The sequence below is a fragment of the Asterias amurensis genome, chromosome 15, assembly GCF_032118995.1.
Source record: "Asterias amurensis chromosome 15, ASM3211899v1".
Taxonomy (NCBI): Eukaryota; Metazoa; Echinodermata; class Asteroidea; order Forcipulatida; family Asteriidae; genus Asterias; species Asterias amurensis.
Genome location: NC_092662.1, coordinates 5,706,132 through 5,723,387, shown reverse-complemented (window position 1 = coordinate 5,723,387; position 17,256 = coordinate 5,706,132). Strand labels below are relative to the sequence as shown.

The 17,256-nt window shown below is 37.7% G+C and overlaps 1 protein-coding gene across 1 annotated transcript in view; it reads left to right on the top strand.

The window, feature by feature from the left end:
* LOC139947925 (mechanosensory protein 2-like) overlaps positions 1-17,256 on the top strand; it is an 85,758-nt gene that overhangs the window by 1,484 nt on the left and 67,018 nt on the right. The window lies entirely within an intron of this gene.

Below are 17,256 nucleotides of genomic sequence, written 5' to 3'. Positions count from 1 at the left end.
ATTTATATTTAGTAGTAGAATGAAACTGCTACAGTTTTTAGTCAGATTTCCTGTATTGACCCTATTCACCTGGTGCCATCATCACAATAAAGTTGGTGTGCTCTCCCAACAAGCTTCAATTAGGAGTGTTTAGCCTAAGCCAATGCCCAAGCCAGAGCTGTGATTTCAAAAACAGCCTCTAAGGGTCACAGTCACTAATTAAAACTGTAAAGAAAGGAATAAAGTCATCAGCTAAAAATACCAAGCCGACAAAATAATCACCTGTTCACCAAAACAATTAAAAAACTATGTGAAGAAAAACAAAACACAGTTTAATAAATACGTATGAATCACCTGAAGAGTCCAGCCCACCTCATCTATGATTCTTGACTGTGAAAACAGCTCATTTCCTGGTTTTAATGATGAAAATCTCCAGGTTATTATTCTTCCAAATCGATGATATTTTACTCGGAGGCAGACGACAGATGATCTAACTTCAATGGCAGGTGGTCTATGGATAATTGGCTGTGAGTTTGAAATTAACGGCAGTAATTGTGACATGGCATGGCTTTATGATGGTGCGCAGTGTTTACTGATGTGCACATTATGTTACGACAACATGCGGTCTTCTAAATTGTCTTTGAAATGTCTGTACTGTGTTTTGCTTGCTGTCAAAATGTACAGTGCGTGTAGATCCTCTATAAAGTTTAGTGTACTCAGTTTATTATAAACTCGGTTTAAATTATGTTGCATAGAAATTATACCACAAGTTGTGTCCCTTGGAAGTCTGACTTTCAGATGCAGGAATATATTGTAACGCAGAGCCATGTGCAAATTGTGTTTCTTGTTCTGGAGTTATTGTCAATTTATTTTATCGAAAAAATTGTTATATTTTTCTTCTTTGCATCTCATAGCACTGTTGTTATGAAAGCTTATTACGCAGATATTTCTTTCTATTTAGTCAGTTAAGTGCTTTCTGAAATTTTCTGCCTTATGTTTATATAAAAGTATTGGTACAGGCCTGTATTCATCTTTCAGAGGGCAGGGCTATTTCCTTTTTTAAAATGGGGGCAACACCAACCCCAGGGCAACAGGATACAGGATTCCAGTCCTGTTCTTGTATTTGTACAGGCCTGTATTCATCTTTCAGAGGGCAGGGCTATTTCCTTTTTTAAAATGGGGGCAACACCAACCCCAGGGCAACAGGATACAGGATTCCAGTCCTGTTCTAAAATGACTAATTTATTTACTACATTTTAGGGATTGACAAAATATTGTGCCAATATATCATTTTGTTTAATTTAGATATTACCTGTGATACTTCTGTTCTCAAACCATTTAAAAAAGAATTTAATTTGTTGAATTTAAATTCCTCTTTGTGGGATAAATAAATCCTGTTACTTATTAGACATGCAAAGCAAACAGTAAAGATTGCTTTTAACGTTCCGCTGTGAAAGTGATGTTGCTAGGCACTAAGCTTTGGCGATATCGATTTATTTTATTCACCATATATCGCCGACAATATATCGCGATATTCGATATAATCGCGATTAATGAAATTTGACATCATCAGTCTTCAAACTCCAAGTGAAAGTTGTAGAAGAGACAGTCATAGCTTAACAGAGGTGTTCTAATGACCTATTCCTCTGGTTTTACTCCAAACCTATGGGGTGCAAGATGTCTCAGCTAGCAAATACATCGCGATATTTAATCGATATTGCAATATATCGTGATTATCGAGATATATCGCGATATATCGATATTTCGATTAAAACCAAATCCATCCGATATCGAAATCGTTTCCAAATTAATATCGCGATATTCGATAATATCGTGATATCGCCCAAGCTTACTAGGCACTCTGTAAAAAATTGTTCTCACAAAACAAAACATGGCTTAAAGACAGTGGACACTAATGGTTATTACTCAAAATAAATATCAGCATAAAACCTTACTTGGTAACGAGTAATGGGGAGAGATTCATAGTATAAAACATTGTGAGAAACGGCTCCCTCTGAAGTGATGTAGTTTTCAAGAAAGGAGTAATTTTCCATGAATTTGATTTCGAGACCTCAGGTTTAGAATTTGAGGTCTCGAACTCAAGCATCTGAAAGCACACAACTTCGTATGACCATGGTGCGGCAAGTGTTTTTAAAATTTCTTGAAAATCTCGCAGCTTCAACGACCGATTGATCTCAAATTCTCACAGGTTTGTTATTTTATGCATGTTGAGATACACCAACTGTGAAGACTAGTCTTTGACAATTACCAATAGTGTCCAGTGTCTTTAAAGGAGTTGAGAATGCTTCTGGAAACTGTTGTATAGAACTAGGCAAAGACCAAAAGAACATTTTTACAATGTTTTCACTGTAAAGGTTAGTTTATCTTACCTTATGAAGACAAAAACTGAGTGTTTTCAATTAAAACACTAATTGCCATGGGGCCTTTTGTAATTCTTTTCAATTTGCCATAATATAATTACTTGGGATATTTGTACGGACAGGGGGCAGCCACTTTAAGATTGTAGAGCTTCTTCAGGGCTTTGGACTTTGTCTTTTAAATGTAGAAAACCGTACCCCATTTCTAGTAAAGAATAATCATTGTATAGTACACCCTAACTCAATCACACCGCTCCAGTTTGGATGCCGAGTTGTTTGCTTTTCATTTGCGGTAGAAGAAATGTCAGAGATTGAAGAGTTTTGTTTTTACTCAGCCGTATCCCAGCCAAACCAATTTATCAAAACTTCATACTAACAGTAATGATACGGTCCTAGATTGCATACCATTTTAACTGGGTGAGGTAAAACAATCGTGTTTTCTTGCCATTTTCAATTGAGCCTGGATAAAATTGTGGCAGGTAAAACAGTTTGTACAGTTGTCTTCAGTTGAATATTATTTGGCAACTGATCCTGTCTGACAAAGAAAATGGCGGGGTGGGGGCGAGTTTTATAGGGAGTATTTGTTCAGATGTTTCCTGTCTTTATATCTTAAAAAAAATTAAAATGCAGTAGACAGTACCGCATTGCACCATTCTGATTATTGTTACCCTTGCTGCTATACTTACAAAATTCGAGTTGTGTACATAATTAGTTCGTACATGGTTGATCAAAAAGCAAAAGACACATTACTGATGCATTCCCTTGGTCAATGTCATCCCTGCACCAGAGATCGTTACGCACATATTCAAGCGTCTACGTCGTATAGCATCTGTTTTATTACCTAAGCACTAACGCAGCCTTTCCAAACAGGAAATTACTCCCTGCGTTGAAATGCTTGCCCGTGATAGAAACCAAAGCTAGCTACTGACAGGCTAGCACACCTGCACTACATCATAGTCTAGCAGTGTACTGTCGGGCCAATTAAGTCTAAATAAAACAATACCCTTGGCAAGAATTCAAAAGCAGTGTCGGTACTCGCTGTAAATTGGAGACGAAAAAAACACGTTCAAATGTTCAAATGAGGAAATTTGTCGTTGATAAAGAAGAGGCCTCAATATCAAACCAATCAATGGTGAGGGTTCCCTCCACGCTAGTGTATTGGGCTGATATACGTGCAAATTGTGTGCCTACATGTATGATGCGGTAATTGCCTGTCGAAATGTATGAATTGCATGCTGATATTAAACAACAAATTTTGCCTAGATAAAAAAAAAAAAAAATTCCTTTTTTCTGTAGGTTTAAAGGTTAATGGCTTGTAACCTATTTCTGCTAAGCAATAGTTTTTTTTACTGCTGAGCCTAGTCTGTACTGTAAAATCCACCTGATAGCTTTAAAGGTTTGGTGAGTTACTAAGTTACTGTAACTGCATCATAGTCTAGCAGTGTACTGTCGGGCCAATTAAGTCTAAATAAAACAATACCCTTGGCAAGAATTCAAAAGCAGTGTCGGTACTCGCTGTAAATTGGAGACGAAAAAAAACTCACACGTTCAAATGAGGAAATTTGTCGTTGATAAAGAAGAGGCCTCAATATCAAACCAATCAATGGTGAGGGTTCCCTCCACGCTAGTGTATTGGGCTGATATACGTGCAAATTGTGTGCCTACATGTATGATGCGGTAATTGCCTGTCGAAATGTATGAATTGCATGCTGATATTAAACAACAAATTTTGCCTAGATAAAAAAAAAAAAAAAATTCCTTTTTTCTGTAGGTTTAAAGGTTAATGGCTTGTAACCTATTTCTAAGCAATAGTTTTTTTTACTGCTGAGCCTAGTCTGTACTGTAAAATCCACCTGATAGCTTTAAAGGTTTGGTGAGTTACTAAGTTACTGTAACCCTCCTTGCATTGGACGCCATCTTCATCTCAAATAATTCTGTTGTAAGCAGCGCCATAAAATTGTTGCCAACGTGGTGAACAATATTTTCTTGTTAGAAAAAAAAAATCTGCGTTATGAAATTTTGAAACTTGGGATTTTGAAACTTGTTAAACACAAATATCGGCCGCCCTATCAATGTGATGTGAATATAACTCTTGTCTTGAAATTCTTTTAGATTGGTAATACTAAATTTCACATTAACTGATGTTAAAGTAAAACATTTTGATTTGAGTGTAACGTACACTGTCTGTTCATTCATGTAAAAAAAAGTGACTGTAAAAATATATCAATGATTTATAGAATCATATATTTTTCATGTTCAAACCAGCCTGGAATGTGTTCTCATCTTTCCCTGTAGGGCTATGGTATATTACTTGTAACTGGCGTAATTGGACACTATGCAGGCGACTGCCTACTCCCTCTGGACCTATTTGCAAATACACAGCAATATTCGTACATGTTGGGATTGTACGCAGCACAGTTTACACAACTAGATAGATGGTAGTACAGTAATTGCCTTGTTAAACCGTTCAGCCTACTATTGAGGCAGTTCATGAGGTCATACTCATTATAATAATATCCATCAATCCAGCAAACTACATTATGAATTGATTCACAAACGTTCATTTTTGTTGGATGCAAAATGTGGACGTAGGAATCCTGTTGATACACCGGTCTCTCTGTTCTGTTTGTACAGTGTTTTGGGGGTTTTTAGTAGCAAGATTTGGGTCTCACAGTGCGGGTAATTTGCAGTCTCCTAGGGTCATTTTGACAAACAAACCATGCATTTCGTGCATGTGTGCAAATAATAGTGAACAAGACTTGATTCCATCATGGAGGTAGAATGATTCCATGGAGATGGCGCAAGCTATAGATGAGGCCGCATCATATATTCAGACCTCGAAATAACTAAATAGAAATAACCCACAGCACCTACACTACAGCAGCGGCCATCTTGAATTTCTCCTATTGATATCAATGTTACCAAACCGAGGCTGGAAGAACAAACAAGTCTGGTTCCTAATTGCAAGATGATTGTCAGCATGCATTACTATTATTCGACACAAGGAACATGACCAAGATGGAGCATAGAGTAAGGACAGAGATGGAGGCAGCATGATAAAGGTCTAATGCCCTGGTGTCCTGTGCTTGCGTTAACAATTTAAGGTTTCCTCTTCGAAGTGCCCCTTGCCAGATGTGCCTCTTCAACGAAATTCAATGCCTCTGTGCTTGTATCAGTCAGGTAAACATGCCCTACCTATATCACTGCCTTTTGACTTCCATTTCATTAGAAATGATCGAATGAAAGTTCATCTCAGAGACATGTTATTAAATGCGAGATATCCTGGTCAGGTTACCAAGGTACATATTGACAATTGTAGTTCTTATCCCCATTTTTTAAAAGGGGGACCTGACTAATTTGACCTTTTATCCTCATTTTTGGTGACACAGGCTATGTCAGAAAATGGCGACTTCGGCTACAGCTACAGCTAGATCAGCGCGTCTGCAGGTGTTAAAGAATCGGCAGACGCACGCGTTCTAGCCCTAGCTGTAGCGGAAGACATTGTATTAGACACTGTCATCTACGGTTGATTGAGAGAAATTTGTACATGATGGCCGCTAGGTGATTATGTTGTACAGTATACTGTGTGTATTCAGCTGCCTTCACAATTCAATGGTCCATGGTGTTTCTTGACATGACAAGTTTTTGTTCCCTCAATTATGAAGTGAAAAATTGCTCCACTGACATAATTTGTCATAATAATACTGTCTGATCTCCATTTAGAAAGAACAATTAGGTTGAATCGCCACTAATTAGGGCTTATTGTTGAAAAATGCGCTGTCCAAATTAGAAGCAGCATGTGGATCTTTGTCTTTTAAATGGCAATTAACAATTCGCAATTCTGAGTTTTGTTCTGCAGACTGTGAAATAAATAGCGATAACAAGTTGTCAAAGACAAAGCTACACCGCAAAGAAGATTACAAAAATACACATGTTACCGCAAACTGAATATACAATGATGCCTCACCATGCTATGCCTGAAAACCCTTTACAGGAAATTTTTGTATGGAGTAAAACAAAATATAAAATTTGTTCAATTTATTTGTGACTAAATGGATCATTCTATTTCATTTCTACATCTACATTGAGCATTCCATACATTTGTAGGTCGCTGTCCACTCAACTGTTCATCCAACAATTATGCTTGAATTTATCGGTAGACCTCCGTTAAATAACAGCAAATCAGAGTGAGATGTAGGTAAAGTTATTCAATTTGGTGTTACATCTCTGACTCACTCTATACCATCCTTGCTGTTTGAATAAAAACGCAATCAGATTGGATTTCACGTCCTCCTAACCATTTGGAATTTGTTGCCACACGAGGGTGCTCTACGTCCCCTAGACACTTAGCTACCTCTCCTAATGAAGCCATCTGGGTCAAACGTTAATCACGTAACATGATCACCATCACATTTACCGCTCTTCTTAGGTTGCAAGAGAAAGTACAAGTTCATTCCATTGTTTGGGGACGAGTAATGAATTGTAAATCCCAGCTTCTCGTTTTCAATCGTGAAAACATATTTTATATCCATGGACAGGCGACAACATTTCATCAAATTTGGTGTGTGTTTTGTCAGGGATTTCAGTCTTACTCATGTTCGGCTCCCTTGTATTTTGATTTGGGCAATATAAATAAGTGCCTGTGATTTGTAAGACCTGCAAATGCTATTTCCACAACTTGTCTCTGCATTTTTATTAGACTCAGAGGGACAGAGTGCATTACCCCCTTTATTTATTTTTTCATTGAATTAATCGCAGGTCTTGTACTGGGCCCAATTTCATAGAGCTGCTAAGCACAAACATTTGCTTAGCATGAAATTTCTTCCTTGATAAAAACAGTATTTCCAACCAAATTTCCACATGATTTTCAAGATAAACAAACAACAGCTGAATACCAGCAACAAGACATATGCAACAACTGGAAATTTTGTTGGTAATCATGTTTTTTTTTCAAGGAAGAAATTTGATGCTAAGCAAGTTTTTGTGCTTAGCAGCTCTTTGAAATTGGGCCCTGGACAAGTGTTTTGCCTACAAGACCGGAATTGAAATTACAGAAGATAAAAAAAAATGCCTACACTAAGCTTGGGTGATATCGAATTATTTTATTCACGATATATCGCCGATAATATATCACGATATTCTATATAATTGCGATTAATTAAATTTGACATCATCAGTCTTCAAACTCCCAGTGAAAGTTGTAGAAGAGACAGTCATAGCATAAGAGAGGTAATATAATGACCCATTCTTCTGGTTTTACTCCAAACCTATGGGGTGCAAGATGTCTCAGCTAGGAAATACATTGCGATACTTAATCGACATCGCGATATATCGCGATATATCGATATTTCGATTAAAACCAAATCGAACCGATATCGAAATCGTTTCCAAATTAATATATAATAGTCCTAGTATATAATATCGTGAAATCTCCCAAGCTTAGCCTACACACTACACAGTTTTACATTTGAACTGTTTGAATGTGCACGAAGAGAAGATTGATCTTATTTGTATTACATGGGGAGCATTTTCCACTTCTCAACAGCATTGGATTCAATATTTGAACAGAAACTCAAGAACCCCCGCCCGATAGCTGGACTTGTCAAAACATGAGTTTATTGACCCCTTGCTAAAATTAACCGACCTCAGGCCTACAGCCAAAATTTTACGCAACTGCGTTATTCCACTTGCGCAAATTGCGCCATAAACGTTGCGCAAGTGGACTTACGCAGTTGCATAAAGTTTTGAGGATTTGGCTGCTGCAGTCCAATGTAAATTCAAACCTTGCTGTACCACTTTATTAGTCTCAGGTTAATTATTTCAAAAAGAGTATCAACATTTCTGGCTTCATAATTGTTATTTTCTCGTACATTAATTATGAATGGCAGGTTATCTCAAAGGCAGTGTACCGGCGGTGAGAATAAAAAACAAGCAAGTGAATTAATTTCCCCTGTGTGATCGCATGCAGGGAACAAATCAGTCAGTCCCTTTCACATAACGCTAACCACGACTCTCTCCGCAAACCGATTGAGCCTTTGAAAATTAACTGCTCACAACTTAACACAGTGAAGGCGATTGACTTAGGCAGTTAAGGTAATTGGTTGTGACTAGGCCCCCTTATCCGCGCTCTTCTGGCCATGTTAAAGGCAGTGGACACTATTGGTAATTGCGCAAAGTAATGTTTAGTATAAAAACTTACTTGGTAACGAGCAATGGAGAGCTGTTGATAGTATAAAACATTGTGAGAAATAACAACTCCCCCTGAAGTAATGTACAGTAGTTTTTTTTTTAGAAAGAGGTAATTTCTCTCTCAAAATAATAAAAGACTTCAGCTGAAGCCTTTTATTATGCATCTGAAAGCACACAAAGTTGTGCATCAAGGGTGTTTTTTTTTCATTATTCCCTTGGAAATTCATTGATCAATTGAGCAAAAATTATCACAGGTTTGTTATTGTATGCATTTTATGTCTGGATACACCAAGTGAGAATACTGGTCTTTTACAATTACCAAACGTGTCCGGGGGTCGATTTCACAAAGAGTTAGGACTAGTCCTAAGTTATGACTTGTCCTAGGGGATGTTAAAACGTATGGCTAGTCCTAACTCGTCCTAACTCAAGATAAGATTAGTCTTAACTCTTTGTGAAATCCACCACAGTGCCTTTAAGAAGGGAAGGGGGTAGAGTAAAGGAAAGACTCACTGGCTGTGCAGTGATTGTAAATTAACGAGGTGTTGGTTGGTTCTTGATACGGATTGTCAGGTGGTGAGATTTGACTCTTGCGGCCACGTCACAACGTTAACAATCTACTACAGCTGATGCTATAATCATCGTCTTGTATTAAAGCAAGGTTGAACAGTTTTGATTACAATTGCCTCGTAATTATTTTTTTTCTAAAAAGGATCAAAGATGAACAGTTTATGTTTGAGAATATTTCAAAATAAAAACAAGTTTTAAGGAATGAGTTTGGTCCAGTAAGGTTGAGATTGCCTCCATGCTCCCTGGTCATTGCTTTGGTGCATTAAATGCTCCAGTAGAAGTTTACAATTTCCTCATGGGGTAGTCTTTATCAAACAGAAAATTCCTTGGCGCCCTTGCCCTTTTCAAAACGAAGCAAATAGGTCTGAACCTTCATCGGAGATCTCGTCAGAGTAGCCGAAGATGAAGAAGAAGAATGCGAAGATGCGGTCTAAGGCTGATGCAAATGAACATCTCAACAACCCAATTACTTAATAGGATCAGCTATTAAGGGATCCATAAGCCGAGAAATCAAAGATAGTATGCGCAGCAAAATCTTTGACTAGGGTTCTGCCGTTCGCGGAACTAATCCCTAATCTTTAATTAATCCTGAAGAAATCTTCTGCCTCTTTGCATCTCCCTGATGCCATGCCCTAGTTTTGGGGGGTTGTGTTTGTCCAGTGTGATGAAGACAATTTTGTGCATGGCCGAAGCTTTGATGCTCATATTTTCTCACTTAATTGCTGCCTGCATTATTGCCTCATTATTCTTGTCTGATTTAATTAAGTCCAGGAATTCTTAATAATTATTTATTCGTTGTTCGTTCTCTGGAAAAAAAATTCACAGGATTTCAGGGCTTGTGGTTCAGACCATTTATAGGCCACATCAGGTCAAAACTATTAGGCCTATAAATAAATAAATAAAATAAATCTTTGATTTTTCAAGGAAGACGGCCTTTAACAACAAAATTCGGAGATAGAGGCTGGGAACTTTTAGTTTTATGGTCTCCATCACTTCTTAATTCATTCAGCATGAGGTTCATGAGTAAAAATTTTAAAACAAATTTTGTAGAATTGTGCCAAGTTTTTTCATGAAATTTTGACTTATTTATCAAAGTTTTAATGTTAAAATGTTTTATTTATTTATAGTCACAAAATCATTTTGAAGAAAACAAGTTGCGGTTGCTGAGGTCAACCGATTGCGATTAATGGTTGTACAGACTGTATAGTCGGTACTTTCCAGAGTCTTGTGAACAATTGATGAATTACTTATAAATATTTTGGTAGAATCACAAACACGACTCCAGAACAGTGTTTAATAACTTATTCTGACTAATGATAAGTCAGCAGTCCAAACCAATTTGTAATTTGAACCTTGATTTTTTAGTCTGATGGAGAAAAAATTAAGAGTAGTGTCACATGCACCCATCAAGTACAGTGTCATTAAGAAATGTGCATTGAACTCAGCCACAATATTTCGCACATTAATTTTTAATGGACATTGAGTTATTTTACAAAGAAATTTAACCTCGAGTTTAAAGGCACCATGTTGCTATTTTTTTGGTAAGATGAAATTCTTAAATCAGTTGTTAGTATTTATAAATACTGCTTATAGTAAAGAAATTGAGCTTGATTTCATCGAGCTGTTTTAGCAGAAAATATCATACACATTGACTGGCAACGAGGTAACTAGTATACGTCTATTCCCACGAGGGACTTTGAGTGACCAGAAGAGCGACCTATTTCCCGAGGCGGAAGGCCGAGGGAAATAGGCCCCTCTTCTGGTCACTCACAGGCCCGAGGGGGAATAGACGTACACTAGTTACCAAATTATGCCAGTCAATATGTGTTTTATAACACAGATCAATCTTAAACTGTCAAATAAGAACAGAAAAAGGAACTTTGTAGTTTGTTCACGGTTCAGGTCAAGAGAGGACGCTGTTACCACGGGCACTATTTGCAAAGACTAGTGCCCGTTCTAGTACTATTCCCGCAAAACACGCGCGCGCGATCACTAGCTTATATTAGTTCATCCCACGTGACCGTGTTTCAGCCAACCAGAATACAGAATAAGCAAGAGGTGTGTTATAATGCTGAATAATTTACTGCTAAGCCAAAATTAGCAGAGACCAGTCACTTTGTGGAAGTGTTGTGGCCGAACGGTTAAGGGCACTGAATTCAAACTCCTGTGTTTGATCAGCAGAGTGTGGGTTCGAATCCCAAGCCACGACACTTGTGTCCTTAAGCAAGATACTTAACCATTACTTCGTCCTTTGGATGGGACGTTTAGCCGTTGGTCCCATGTGTTGTGGAACACATGTAAAAGAACCCAGTGCACTTATCGAAAACAGAAGGGGTTCGCCCCGGTGTTCCTGGCTGTGGCTGCTGTATGCGCCGTAGCACCTTGTAAACCCTTATAAGGTGCTACATAATTGGTTCTCAGAATTTATCACTGCAATAACCTATTCTTTTTGAAAGTTTGTATATCTCAGCGCCTTGAGCACCTTGTTTGGTAGATACATGCGCTATAAAAGACTTTGATAATATAGTGCACTTGATTTGGTATTTTTAATGGTTAATCTAGTAAGCATGCTTTTGTTGTGCTCATCCACTTTTGTTGCTTATACGGAGCGCTGTAAATTAAGGCCCTAGAGCTTTTTATAAATCATTGCTTAAAAAAATTTGCTGCTAAGCAAAAATTAGCAGGATGGTATTTTGGTTGGTAACCTAAATGCTGGTAAGCATAACCTTGTTGTGCTTGGCTACTTTTTGTGCTTAGGCAGCTCTATGAACAACAATGTATACCATGGAGGAAGGAATCCTCCATGGTACTATGCATACATGTATACCTGAGTGTTAACCCTATGGCCTATACGGTCGTTTTTGCATGAGAATTAATTAATTGCCTTCCATTCCAGCAGTAGCTGGTTTAATAATTAACTGAATATCAAGTAAAATATTCCAAGTTTGATATTAAAATGTACTTTTTTTTCCTGTGTCGATTATATCACAAGCCTGCAGCTGTCAGCTGCAATAATGAAATGCTGCCCCGAGGCAATTGATTCTAAGCTAGAATTGTGTACATGAACTTCAGGCATAGATCTGTAACCAGGCAGCCATTTGGGGGTTTGGGTTTCCAGGGTTTCTTTTTACCAAACCTTGTCTTAGGCTCCGTCTCTCTGGGCTACACTGTTCAAACACTGCTCTAAAATTGATGACGGAGCCCAAAGCTGGATCCCAAGCAGAGGTTTTGGAAGAGGGGTATTGGAAATCGAAGCAACCGGTACGAACTCACTGTTTAAAAAGGAAAGCTCGAAGAAAAACTGACTGAGTGTCATTTGAAGGATATCAATAGCATGTGAAGGCAGAAAGTTTCTGTGTGCTGTGTATAGACCAATCCGACGATACAAAATTAGTAGTGCCCTCTTTTGGAAAAAAATTAACAACTGCTGTGTTTTTGTGCATAAATCTAGACACTGAAGACACCGCAGAAAATGGCGCGCGGTGCTCAACACTTGTGCGCCGGGTGCGCGCTCGGATTGGTGATATACATGTACTTGTACATGTATCCATGTTTCCATTGTTAAAATCTCAATGATGACTCCGACATCAAAGGGTCTACACTTTAGAATGGCCACCATCCCATATGGATACTTGTGTTGAAATAAGGAGTCCAATATTGATATATTCCCAAACTGGGAATCCATATGTTTCTTTTGAAATATTTAACAGCGTCTCAAAACAAACTAAGACACCTCTCTATGATCTCAACTCGTTCTCACTGCATCATCTTTTCTCTGATCTAACCGTAAGTGCCCACAACAATAACAGAAGACGGTGTACATCCACGCATGACATTTCTAGATTCTAGAAGTCACTCTCGCCTGGCTTCTTGCATGTTCACTTGCAGTCGACCTTGGCAAGTGTGAGCATATCTTTTTTAATAAGTAATTTGCTCTGGCGGCCGCGGTTATTCATGCAGATAATATTGCACACATTTTGCCATCAATTTGCCAACCGTACGTGTCATATCATTAACTAAGGCTCCGATGAATGTGGTTTATTAATTTATTGGGATAAACCTGCTCAAATTTGTTTAGGAAAGAAGTGAATACAATGTTTTTTTTTTTTTACAGTTAAAGAGGTGTTCCAAGCAAGGGTTTAGCTAGGTTTTGGTTAAAAGGTGTCCAAATATGCTGGAAATTTTTAAAAAGGTCTAAATTTTATTCACTTAAAATTCATTAAACATGCTAATGACAGATACAAATAGGGTGTTTAAATTTAGTACAGGGTGTCCAAAATAACTGTGGTTCCAAGTTTAAATCATGGAGGAATAAATTAGATAATTTAAAATAATTTATTCCTCCATGTTTAAATCAAGTTTATTGATGCACACCTATTTTACAATCGATAGAGTTCTCATTAAAGTGGGGGAAAATTACACGTCTCTAACTTAATGTTAAAATGGCATTTTATTAGATACTCTTTCAAATCAAAAAACATTGCGTGTACATTCCAAAGAGAAATGTTTGCGCCAGACAAATGTCAATGTTGTTCCAATTGATTATCATTGGAATTCATGAATAAACTGAAAACAAAATATATATTTGAAATGTGTTGTGGGGAATTTTGAATGTTTTTAATTACAACTAAGAATGAGTGCTTGACATTTTCATTAATAGAGGAATGTTTATTGTTTTTTTCATCATTAATTAATTGTTTCTACATTGTTTTAAGAGGAGCAGGCAACCTTCAATAACATGTTTTTGCAAGCAGATCCTTGCCATTTAATTGGAGCATTGTCCGTCACGTGTTAGCAAATAAAAGTACTAACACGTTGAGTAAAAAAACATCACTGCGTGCGCGTGTCTTTGGTAACGCAGCAGTGTTACTGCAAGGCACATACTACATTAGGCGTCTGCGTGTCTCAAAAAAGCTCTAGGGCCCTATACAGAAGGCACATTGTTAAACAGGTCGACCCAAAAGAAACGGGTGTAATTTCACAATTAAAGATTGTAGGCCTACGCTTAGTTATTTGTTTACTATCTTTGACAGCTCCCCTGAGCTGTTTTCATCTAAATTGTTTCCTACTGGTAAGCCCCTTAAGAACAGTGGCATTTGCCTTGTTGGGGGCAAACTAGCATAATTTGTTTTGCTTCCAAGTTACTTCCCTGTTTCCTCCTGTCCTTCTTTGATACAATCTTAGATCAATTTAATCCTCTTTTCGTAACGATAGTTTTGACCAGATTTAGACATAATCCCCTCTGCAGAGATTTCCTTTTGTCCAAATAGGGGAGTTTTTTTTTACAAATAGGGAATCTTTTCCTAACGACCTACGTAAGCCATGTCTACATCTATTCTACGTTATGACGTACATGTAAGATATTTTATACAACAAGGAAAATGTTAAAATTTTTAAGACACAAGCTGGAGAACCTTTTAGGAAGAGATACGTCCTTTACACACAGGCTCCAAAAATCATTATAGTTAGTGCATGCTTTAGCCATTTTCGCAATGCAAATTTAAAAACTTAAAAGCTTTTTTTAATGGTCACTGTACGCTCGTCTTGAAACTATTCCTTAATGCATAGTACACACTAATGACTAGTTAACTTGTGTGCAAGTCTCCAATTAACCTACGATACCCAAAGCAATTCTGCAGTGTACTTGTGCAGCAGTGTCGTTTGCAAAGTTCAAAAGACCACAAAATACATTTTCCTCTAAGAAGTGCCCCTTAAAAGAGGAGAATTGTTGTGTTCCTTCAAGAGCAAAGTTCAATGCCTTTGCATGGCACATGTCAGGGTCCCAGTCTATTCAACTAAACACAAAAGGGTCATTCCATGACAAATCAACCAAGTATATCCCTTGACCTCTCAGATTTTTTTCAAATTATAGAAATCGATTGCAGACCCTTGAGAAATTGATTTGTTTTTGCTCTTGGAGATACATGTACATGCTAACAAACTTTTAGCTAATCAGCAATACCTTGCGAATTAAAACCCCCATATCCCAAGAAGTACAGCACCTAGAGAGCTGGTTCTCATTTCAAGTTTAACAGAAGTAACTGAAAAGGCTTCAGAAGACCAACAAGGGGCAATTTCAAAAGTCGCTCTACTTCCAAGCTCTAAGTGTGCATGCTTTTCTGCTTCTAATGTAGGTTTGAGAGGGTGCACCCATTCTATTTTTTACATCCCTGTGGAGCCATCTTTGTTTTTTTTCTATCCCCTGAACTTAAAATCCCCTATTTACTTTGTACATGAAATTCCTTGCGACGCACCACAGTCTTTAGAATTCCCCAATGGAGAACCTTATTATCCCTTTTTATGTTTTGTCTTCTGCATCCACGAGGTAGAGGATAGAAAAACACCCTGATTTATAAAATAATCCTCACACTGCTCATAAAAAATGCGCTAAAGCTCAGATTGTTTTCTTTCACACTTTGCGGGAATCCCAGCCGTCTGATTGTTTGCATAGAGTCATGTTTCATTCACGACGAACATATTAATGAATTCAAATCAAATACATAAAACCGAGTGTTCTGAATAACAAGTCTTGGAATGAATCTGAGGTTGAATCTTAATGAGGAAGGTGTATTAATTAGCTTTCCGACTCAGTGATTCCAAAGAACTCCCATTAGGAAAGTACCGGGGTTCGGAGATTGCTTTTTGCCAAGGAGACAGCAGTACAGGCTGATCGCCATACATCTTGGAAACTATACAGGCATCTTAATTGCTCTCTTTTTCTTCTTTCTTCAAAAGTTCTTGATTGCAAAAACTTCGAAGATGGTCCGGTTGGTATAGACCTTTATCACGCTGTCACCATCTTGGTCATGTTCCCTGTTTCCAAATTAGTAATGAATGCTAACATTCATTGCGCAAACAAGGCACCAGACTATATTTCGTCCAGCCTCTGTTTGGTTACAATGAGTTGGAATGGGGTAAACTTAAGATGACCACAACGTGATAAAGGTCTGGTTTGAATCCCACTAGGGTATTATGTGGATTGGGTTTCATTAACTACTCGATGGATGGGTTTTCCCTTGAATAATTCTCTATGGTTTTCCTTTCACATCTGAAACCAAAACTTCCTTTTTTGTCTTCTCTTCATTGGTTCTTGAATAGTACGGTGATTTAGTTCACTTTCTGAGAGTCATTGGCTTCACAACCAGAATTATTAAATGAAGAAAATCAAAACTTCAGTTCTGAACAGCCTTTTTATACTTGCCTGATATATCTTTTTGGTATTTTTTACATCCATTGTTATTATTTTTGTTGTGCTGCTCTTTTGTATTCCTTTTTTTCCTTAGTTGAGGCAAACCTTTAAAATAATTTGTGTTAAATTTACCATTTTTCCAAGAAAACTTAGTCTGAACAATAAGGGGAAGAACCATACTCATAAGAGCAACTCTTAGCATATCTCCTTCCCTTCACACAGACTCGCAAAAATACTCAATCGGTTTTGCCCTTTTATCTCAAGATCGTTTTGTTGTCTCTTTCATTCTCGTGACTTCACACAAACCCGACAGTGACACTCCCAAATGACTCGCAGATGTGAACGTGTGAAGTGTTTGGACGTGCAGACCTATGTACTCGGACGTGACACCCCAGCATTATTTATTAAGCAATCTCTGGTGATTTACTAAACTCACAACTTTGCCATCGGAAGCAGCGGAGTTTAGATGAAATATTAACAGTCTCATTTTCTCGAGTTGTCGCTGTGGGGATCATGTGGTCTCTGGGGTATGCTAAGGAGACATTATGGTCGTGTTGTTGTCGGTGGCTACCATGTGGGATGGCACGGTGTATCTTTAAAGAGAGTTTGGGATCTTAAAAGTTGCCCTTGCGTGGTGAAGTTCCTTACTCATGTGTCAGGCAAAACAACTTTTAATAAAAAGATTTTAAAGAGATAACTGTAAATGTCTGCAAACACTTAAAGACACTGGACACTATTAGTAATTGTCAAAGACCAGTCTTCTCACTTAAACATTAATATCTCAACATACACTAAACAAACCTCTGAAAATTTGAGCTCAGTTGGTCGTCGAAGTTGTGAGATAATAATGGAAGAAAAAAACACCCCTGCCACACGAAATTGTGTGCTTTTAGGACTTGATTTCGAGACCTCAGATTCTAAATATGAGATCTCAAATCAAATTCGAGGAAAATT